This window comes from Amphiura filiformis, chromosome 2 (genome assembly GCF_039555335.1).
Source record: "Amphiura filiformis chromosome 2, Afil_fr2py, whole genome shotgun sequence".
In the NCBI taxonomy this organism is placed as follows: Eukaryota; Metazoa; Echinodermata; class Ophiuroidea; order Amphilepidida; family Amphiuridae; genus Amphiura; species Amphiura filiformis.
In genome coordinates, this window is record NC_092629.1 from 4,126,172 (window position 1) to 4,135,803 (window position 9,632).

The following is a 9,632-nucleotide window of genomic DNA, read 5'->3' on the forward strand; positions in this document are numbered from 1 at the left end:
TGAGTTTGAGCCTTGTACCCCTTACAGATGTCAAAAAATGCATTTCTAAAATTTGACCTCTGCTTGACCTTTGACCTGACCCCTGTAAAATATTCACTGAGTTTGAGCCCCATACCCCTTACAGATGTCCAGAAAAATAAATTATAAGATTTGACTCCAGATAACCTTTGACTTGACCCCTGCAAAGTGTTCCTAAATATTCGCCAGGTTATTAAATTTTTTGTCACAGACTTTGAGTCCCGTACCCCTTACAGATGTACAGAAAATGCATTTCTAAAATTTGAACTCTGCATTACCTTTGACCTGACCCCTGTAAAATATTCGTCTGGTCATGAGATTTGTTGCCACTGAGTTTGAGCCCCATACCCCTTACGGATGTTTAGATAATGCAATTGTAAGATTTTACCCCCCCCCCCTGACCCCCCCACAAATTCTTTGTACAACTTTTAGACACTGGCTAAAGACGATGCAGGTAAGCAAGTGACGTCATTGTGTTATGTAATTTGTGGAAGAAGTAGCATTTTTAGTGCAATCACATTTTGGCCATAATGACCTTTGGATGACCTTTGACCCAGAGTTGGTCATGTAACTTTTGTGCCTCCACCCAATGGTCCTTGTGACCAAATATGGTCACATTGGCTTGAAGCATATGGCTACGATGGCTCGTTATAAGTTCGACAGAAGAAAGAAAGAAAGAAAGAAAGAAATAAGAACTGACCAAATACAGTACAACAGTATAAATTGTATTATAGACTTGTGATTTAATATTCTATACAGCACGTGGATCTGAGCTGAATGGGCCATGTGTGTTCCTTTCTATATGCTTATAACTCTCAAACAATTTAATATATCACATATTTAATGTACGATTTAAAAATCGTTATGGTAAAAATGCATTAAAATATATGCGTATAAAGTCAATAGCAATCGCTGCTGAGTGTATTGAATTTCCAGTTAGTGTATTGAACACAAAACCCGGGTTTTATCTGACAACAAATCGAATTTTCTTGTAATTACAACATCATATAGGGTACTTAGCATGCGCAAATCGTAAAAACGTGTAGAATAAAAACTCTGTGATATCTCATATCGTGTAAATGGTATACTTAGTCTGAGTCGCTCAGCCTATCTCGAACACAATCGCCATGCGTAGCTTTTGAAAAACGAGTGGATTCGCCGTACTATCACGGCAATTTTTGACACGAATATATAGGGATGATGACGCTCTGCTTAGTTACAACAATATAGACTAACTTTGGAAACCATTATACTTTGCAAGTGGACTACTGCACACGGACAAATTAACCTCGATCCAGCGGGAAATTTTAGCAAGGGTTACATGGATTCTTCAAAAGTCAATTTGTACCGAAATTCCTTACCACAATGCAATAATATGCTTAATACCTGTATCTATTGATAGACAATACACCTATTACATCGTAACAAAGGAATTATTATTATTATTATTATTATTATTATTATTATTATTATTATTATTGTAGTAGTTGTAGGTCCTCATTGTCAAATCATAAATGGAAGGGAAACAACTGTTGTAACGGTAAACAATTTGAATATTTTCTCTCCTATACTGGATATAGGTGTTACCTGTACAGACATATCGACCAGTGCGATAGACTACACATTAGATCCAAATCCAGTTGATATTACCACTGAGGAGATTACAGTAACAGCTGTGGCCGATGTTCTTACTGAAGGTGTGGAATGTTGTGTGTTATCTATCGATCCACCTCCGGATCCTCTTGCACCCCTCTACAAACTAGGCACTCAGTCGACAGCCAAAGTATGCATTATAGATACTCCAGGTTAGTAGTTGATCATTATTTTTGAATATTTCACCCTGAAATACAAGCAGGTTGCACGTATCTCCTGTGTATGTCTGCAATCATAGATTGAATACAATAACGCTCTTTTTCAAATTTACTAATCTTACAGGTGCGAGTGATCAGCTTGTTATGAATATTCTATAGAATTAAGATACCGCGTAAACGTCAGTGGCGTAGATTTCTTTTTGACATGGGGGATGGGGATGGTTTTGGACAATTTTCTTGAAGTATATATAGCAACTTCTTAGACATCAGACAACCACGACAACCACTTCACAGTCTTGATTTAGTAGGGATAGTTACCTCAATGACCATTGTAGGTTAAGCAGATTCCGAATTATTGTCATTTCATCTGGCTAATATGATGATTATGGTTGCTACGGGCGGCCACCTTGGATTTCAGGTGTCCCAGACCTCTGACATCCATGTAACCCCCTTTATTCACTCAGCCAGCCTTGATTTAGTGGGGATAGACACCTCAATGACCCTTGTAGGTCAGGTAGATTCCGAATTATTGTCTTTTCATCTGGCTAATATGATTATTATGGTTGCTACGGGCGGCCATCTTGGATTTCAGGTGTCCTGGACCTCAGACATCCATGAAACCCCCTTCATTCAATCAGACAGCCTTGATTTAGTGGGGATAGACACCTAAATCATCCCTCTAGGTCCAGTAGTTTCAGAGTTATTGTCATTTTACCTGGTTCATAAGTACATTTTGGCGGCCATTTTGAAAATGGCCATATACAGAGTTGCCCGGGTTTGGAATTTTCCACCTAGTAGAATTTGGAAGACCTATGCATACCCTACTCGAATCAACTTTCAAACTTTCCTCTTTGAAAAATATATACGGGTCTGTAGGACAGGGCCAGGACTATTTGGAACCGAGAGATAATCCAGCAGTTTTTGGCGACAGAATAAGTTGACTGTACAAATGCATTTGCATTTTGGGGCTAAAATGGCCAAATATAAGGCTAATTTAGTCAGAAACCCACATACAGGCCTCAACATTGGGGGGATTCTTGTATGGAGAACCCCCTGACAAAATAATGGGGGATTTATCCGCCCCCATCCCCAGGATCTACGGCTGGTGTGGCTGCGAAGTATATAGATCTATCTGTGTCATTTTCTATTAACTTTTTCGCAGTATTATGTTGTTATCATGGTTATTCAATAAAATCAAATGAATTTCTTAATAATTACGAAAGTCCATTTTAAAAGCCAGGGGCAAGTGAGGGAGTGAAGAGGGGGTCGAGGGGTGAAAAGAGGAAAAGCGGATGGGTGATCGAGATTTTAAGGGAGGGGAGGAAGCCTTTCAAACTTATTCATTGCATTTCCCTGTATACAGCCAACTCCACGGCCCAGTGGAGTGGACGCGCTGGGATTTTCCTATCGAGCATCTAACATTACTCTCTCAAATTCGTCCAAACAACAACTTAACATAAATAAAATTAAAGGTTACAGAGTATTTGTGAATTTAGAATATCTCTTTTTCCTGATTCTGCAAACAAATTAAAAAAATTATCATTTACTACACACGTCATTCTTTCAAATGCTACTTTGCTCAATATGTCCACGTCCTACACAATAATACCCCGACCAATTATAGATGATAACTAGACATAGCTGTGGTCTAAGACCAATAACACAGCCGTGTTGGAACCCCTTAATGAGCTTTGACCCCAAAATATATGAAAACCCAATAGACATTGGCTAATGTGAATGCATGTGTGCACGTGGTATCACTTTGCTATGTTATTTGTGGCAGAAGGGGCATTTTGAAGGTTTTTCGTCTCAGACCGGAAGTGAGTCGCCCTTAATGACCGTTGACCCCAAATAAAAAATAACAAAAAATAATAAAAAAAACACTGGCTAACCACAATTCATGTGTAAGCATACCGTTACTGTGCTATGTTTTCCTTAGCTAATAAAAATGTTTCAAGGTATTTCATTTTATACCGGAAATGACCCCTTTATGACCTTTGACCCAAAATTTAAAAATACCACACATACATTGGGTAACTACAGTTCATGTGTGAACATACCGTTAATGTCCTATGTTTTTCGTAGCTAATAAATTTTTTTGAAGGTATTTCGTTTTATACCTGAAGTGCCCCCTTAAAGACATTTGACCCCAAATCTGTGTATAACCTATAGATACTGGGTAATAACAATGCATGTGTGCAAGTGGCGTCACTGTCCTACATAATTTGTGGAAGAAGAAGCATTTTAAAGGTACTTCGTTTTATACCGGAACTGACCCCTTAATGACCTAAGACCCAAAATTAATTAATATATTGGGTAATTACAATCATGTGTGAACATACCGTTAATGCCCTATGTTTTTTGTAGCTAATAACAATTTTTTAAGGTATTTCGATTTATACCGGAAGTGACCCCTTCAAGACCTTTGACCCCAAGTCTGTGTATACCCTATATATACTGGGTAATAACAATGCATGTGTGCAAGTGGCGTCACTGTCCTACATAATTTGTGGACGAAGAAGCATTGAAAATTGAGAGGTTTATCTTCCATTTGGCAAACAATTATTCTTATTTTGGGCTACTTTAGCATACAATTGTAAATTTTCGCACGCTTCGCGCACACACATCCTGTTAAATCATATAGGTAGTAGTCTGAGCTACAGACCATGTACCTATATTACCCACGGGGAGAGAGACTACTGGGAACCACGCACTCTTGGAAACCAAAGTGCTCGCGTGGGTTCGAGTCTCACCTCTGTCAAACTAAATTAAATTAGAGAAATGGGGCTGTGCAAATTTATGTATGGCGTAGGGTGGTGTGAAATGGTACAGCATGTTTCTCTACTGTATTTGAGTTGTTTTGAATATTTTAACAAATGTATCATCACAGAATATGTAAAGAGCAACATAGTTTAATGGTATTTTACATTTATTTTTGCCTTGTTACCTAAGTATTGAAACAACTTGATACAATTGCTATCAAAACCGAAGCATTTACAACTTTTTGACCCATGTAGAGCCTAAAATTTGACCGTCGACCTTTTTGCATATTACCGGTTTTGCATACTATCTTAAGAATAAATGGTCTGCTTGAAATCGGGTAAATTATTTTTGTTATGAACCTTAGAAATGAAAGAAATATATTAGTATGGGTTTAACTTGATTTGGTCAGCTTGAACATTTGATGCAGGTCATTCCATTTTGACCTCAATGTCTCACCCGTTTTGATTAAGCGTCATGAATACTTCATAATTATGTTTTTATTCTAAGAAGTGCAAGACTCCGATTCTTTCAAGATCTCAATCTTGGATAATTCATTTGAGAAGTGAAATATATTTTATGCTTAATTCATCATTTTTTCTTATAGTGCCGTGCGTATCCTTCGATAGATCTACTTACGTAGTAGTAGAAGGCGTTGATTCATCGATTGGAATTATAGCTACTAATATAGAAGACCCTACCACAGTGGACCCTGCTACCATGATAGGTGAGTATTACGACAATAAAAAATAATAGAAACTCCGATTGATTTAAAGCGACATTTACAGCATTATGACATCCAAAGCATGCGACAAGCACCCGCTCCCATTATTTTTTGTACGTTATCAATGTTTACTTGTCCCTTAAAACAAATTCATGTGAATCTTGATCACTCTGTTGTGGTGTTTCTAGATGTTTGATGAAGCGGCAACACTGTTTGGTCTCGATGTTGTGTCCAAATTTCCAAGTTGCCGTTTAATGATGAGTTGATCATAGGCTTAAAAAATAATTGTGTTGCACCTATTCACGTGTTTCAGGGAGGTCGTAGTAACAATAATGCAATATTAACAAAACATGTCTTCCTTTTTCCATATTGTAAGTGTTTCTGATATAGAGGTTATGGCAGTTAAATTTGAAATAATAAATTCATTATAAATCATTACGCAACAAGTTCTTTGAAATTTTAGATAATTGTTCAACTTGAAAGATTCAGTTCCCAATATGACAAGCTCACAATTGAAGACTGTACGTGTTGGAAGAAGGACTCAAGTTACAAAATACTAGTTTTAGGAAACTTGCTTTAAACTTGTGAAATGTATCTGCAGATCATAAAGTTCATTATTTTGGACAAAAACTATTCTTCTTTTCTGGGAACTAACACCATGTCCCCTCCACTACAAGCACGGTCCGAATTAAAAGAAACGAAATTTTCTCAACATAAGATGTCAATTTCATAAAGATAAAAGTATACATATTTTGATCACCTATATTGAGAGGAACAATTTCATTCTTTATAAACCGGATGTTACTGGATAGTTGTTCTCGTTTGACCATGACCATATACCTCCTGAACGAAATGTCGTAGATGTACACACTACACGCTTTTGTAATCATTTTAACCCACCGTAGGTTTACATATTATACGCTTTTGAAATCCGTATAGCCCGTCGTAGTTGTACATACTGTACGTGTTTCGGGGGGGGGGGCACTCACATAAATGGTATGTACGCATGCGTGACCAACAAACAAGGAAAAGGGGGGGTAGTAAGGTCAAAGGTCAATTTGGGTCAAATGTCAACCGGAAATGCCGCCATTTTGAAAGGTCAACCGGAAATACCGCCATTTTGAAAATTTATAAAAAAAATTCGAAAACAAATTTTGGGAAAAAAAAATTAAAAAAAAAAAATTTTAAAGAAAAATTCCAAAAAAAAATACTCTTTGACTCATTTCACCGCTCATTCGCTCATTTTACTGCTCATTTACATGCTCATTGATTCATTTCCCTGCTCATTGACTCATTTACTCATTTCCATGCTCATTTACTCATTTCACCGCAAAATTGATGTGTTTGGTGCAATCGGCGCATTTGAGGAGAGGTCACGTAGTGGTCAACGATCGTGTAAGGGTCACTCTGGGACAAACGTCACTTCCGGGTCACAGGTCACTTCCTTTTTGCATGGTCAAGGCCGTAATTTTGACTTCGATACGGGGCATAGAACGAAAAATACGATATTTCCCTAGAGGAAATAATTTTTTTAAAGGGCATCGACCTTTTGACCTCTCGACCCCGCGGGTAGTTTGTAATTCGACCCTTAACCCGTATACCAAATTTGACACCGATACGTTCCATAGTTCCATCGGTGTTATTAGAACAAAAGCACCTCCGTGAGGATCATTTCGGGTCAAAGATCACTTCCTGTTTAATATAAAGGTCGCTCTTTTAAAAGTTTTTTTTTCAAAATCGTTTTAAATTTTTTGTTGAAAAAATTTGTTTGAAATTTCTTTTTGAATTTTTTTGTTTGAAATTTTTTTGTTTGAAATTTGTTTTCGAATTTTTTCGGCGGTATTTCCGGTTAACCTTTCAAAATAGCGGGCATTTCCGGTTGACCTTTGACCCAAGTTGACCTTTTACCTCGGTTGACCTTTGACCTTGTGACCCGAAACCGTGAGTGAACGTCTATTAATACCCACTTACTACTAGGAGGTGATATATTTACGCAAGGCAAGTTACGCGAGTGACGCATTCAGGGCCTAAAAACACTGATTTTCAAGAATAAGGGCAATTTTCTGAAACTGAATAACTTGTTTAGGGTACCTTTTCAAGTTTTTGGTAAATTACGAGTCCCAAAAGGGTACATGTTTTCATTTTTACTCGCCAAAAAACACATAGGGGTATATGCCGTTGTCAGAACTCTTGTACTATCGCGTTTTGATTATGGTAATGCCCTTTTATATCGAGCCAAATCTAAAGATCCTGATCGGCTGCAGTCACTCCAACAAAAGGCTGTCAAGTTAATTTTCTCTGCCGCAAGACGCGATAGTCCATCTCCACTTTATGCATAAACTACATTGGTTACCCTTAAGAGAACGCATCAACTTCAAAGTTTGCATAAGTCAACATAATTATTGGTACCAACTATAATAGTACACACCGACATCGCCTGGCTAATAATTATTTGGGGCAGCGGAGACACTAAAGTGAATACACGGGATCGATACACGTGAATTGCTATGCACGATTTTGATATCAGACGAAAATCTTCGGATACCGGGTTAGAAAATGATGAATAGCTACCGTAAATGATTTCTTATAAAGAAACTAGATGTGGTTCCTTGCACATGAACATATATTTTGAACAGATATGATAGTCGTTAGCTTTGCGCTTTGAGACAGTAGCTTGCGTCTTGAGTCAAAAATTGACAATAATTCCGCAATAGTTCTGATTTATATGTGCCGAATTATATAGCGCAGTGTATAGGCCAATCCTGAAGGTTGTCTAAAAGAATAAGACCTATGGCATACCATGCTTGACTGACACACAGCGAGGTGAGTCACCGAGCTAATCGGGGCTATTGTCAGTAGCCTTAGTCAGATGGCCTTCGGCCTATTATATTTAACAGGTCGATATGTATAATGGCCATGTGTGGCGGTGGATTCAATCTACCATGGCGATTTCTGCCATGAAGATATCGGAGCGATGACACTGTGCAGTATACGACGTTTAATACAGCAAAATACAGGGGTTTAGTTAGTTTTACAATATGGGACGATGAATAGATAAATGAATAGGACGAGGCTGATTAGGGCGAGGGTTAACTTTGTTTACGCAAGCACACAATAAAAGTATTATATCGTTTATCTTTGTTACTACAGACTATGTTACTACTGACATTACGACAAGTATGGCCAATGATTACACAATGCCCGCAGCAGCAGCAAGTATGGTTGCTTTTGGTACTCCAATAGCAGTAACACCTGCAGATGATGCAGCTGTCGAAGGTGTGGAAGCTTTTGAAGTAACACTTACAGCTGATACAGCAGAACCGGTCACCTACACTCTGTGCATTCCGTCAACAGCTACAGTAATTATCGTTGATCCAGTAGCAGGTGCAGCAGCACCAGGTATGTGTACAGTATCAGTGGTGGCATATAATCTTGGTATATATTACGTGCTATATGATTATGTTCAATTATGAAATTATATTCATTAGGTTTGAAGTGTTCGAACATTGGCTGGACTTTTTTTTTTTTTTTTTTCAGCATCCGTTCTTACTGCTGGCCCAAGCTCCAAGTTGTACACATGTACATGGTCAAAGATCATGAAGGGGTTATTAAGGATCATTTTGTGAAAATCTTCAAAAACATACTCTTATTCTCAATTACGTGGTATGACACCATGGAACAAATTTTTACACGTGCTCTTTAGAATGCTACTCCTACTCTTAACTACACGTTATGACCACCAAACTGTTATAAACAATCATTCATTCCAAGAACACTGATTGATTGGAATAATCTGCCCAAAGAAATTACTACCATAGAAGAGAAACAAAAGTTCAAATCAGCAGTCAACAAATTGTATAACAACACAGAAGAAGAATAGCAGCAAATAACACTATACGCGCCCACCTAAACCTGCTTGAGTGACTCCTGCAAAGGGGTGTTAGGCAGTATTCATCAAGACAAGACAAGACCAAACTTACTTAGTAAGAAGAACTCCTGGCCTAAGCATTAGACAAATGATCATATGTTGTGTTCAAAGGTCATGTAGGAGTTACTATTAGAGGTCACTTGTGAAAATGTTCAAAATGCTACTAAGTTATATGCAATGACTACCAAACTTGGTCATGTTTTAAAATGTTGTCAAAATTACTTGCTTATTACTGATCGCCTTTCACCCCTTCCCGGGGTATAGGCCGCCAACAAGTGTCCTCCAGATCTGTCTGTCTTGGGCTTTGACTTCAATCTCACTCCAGCTGTATCCCATCTTTTTAGTGTCAGTCTGTAAGTCCCTTCGCCAACTGTTTCTTGGTCGGCCTATA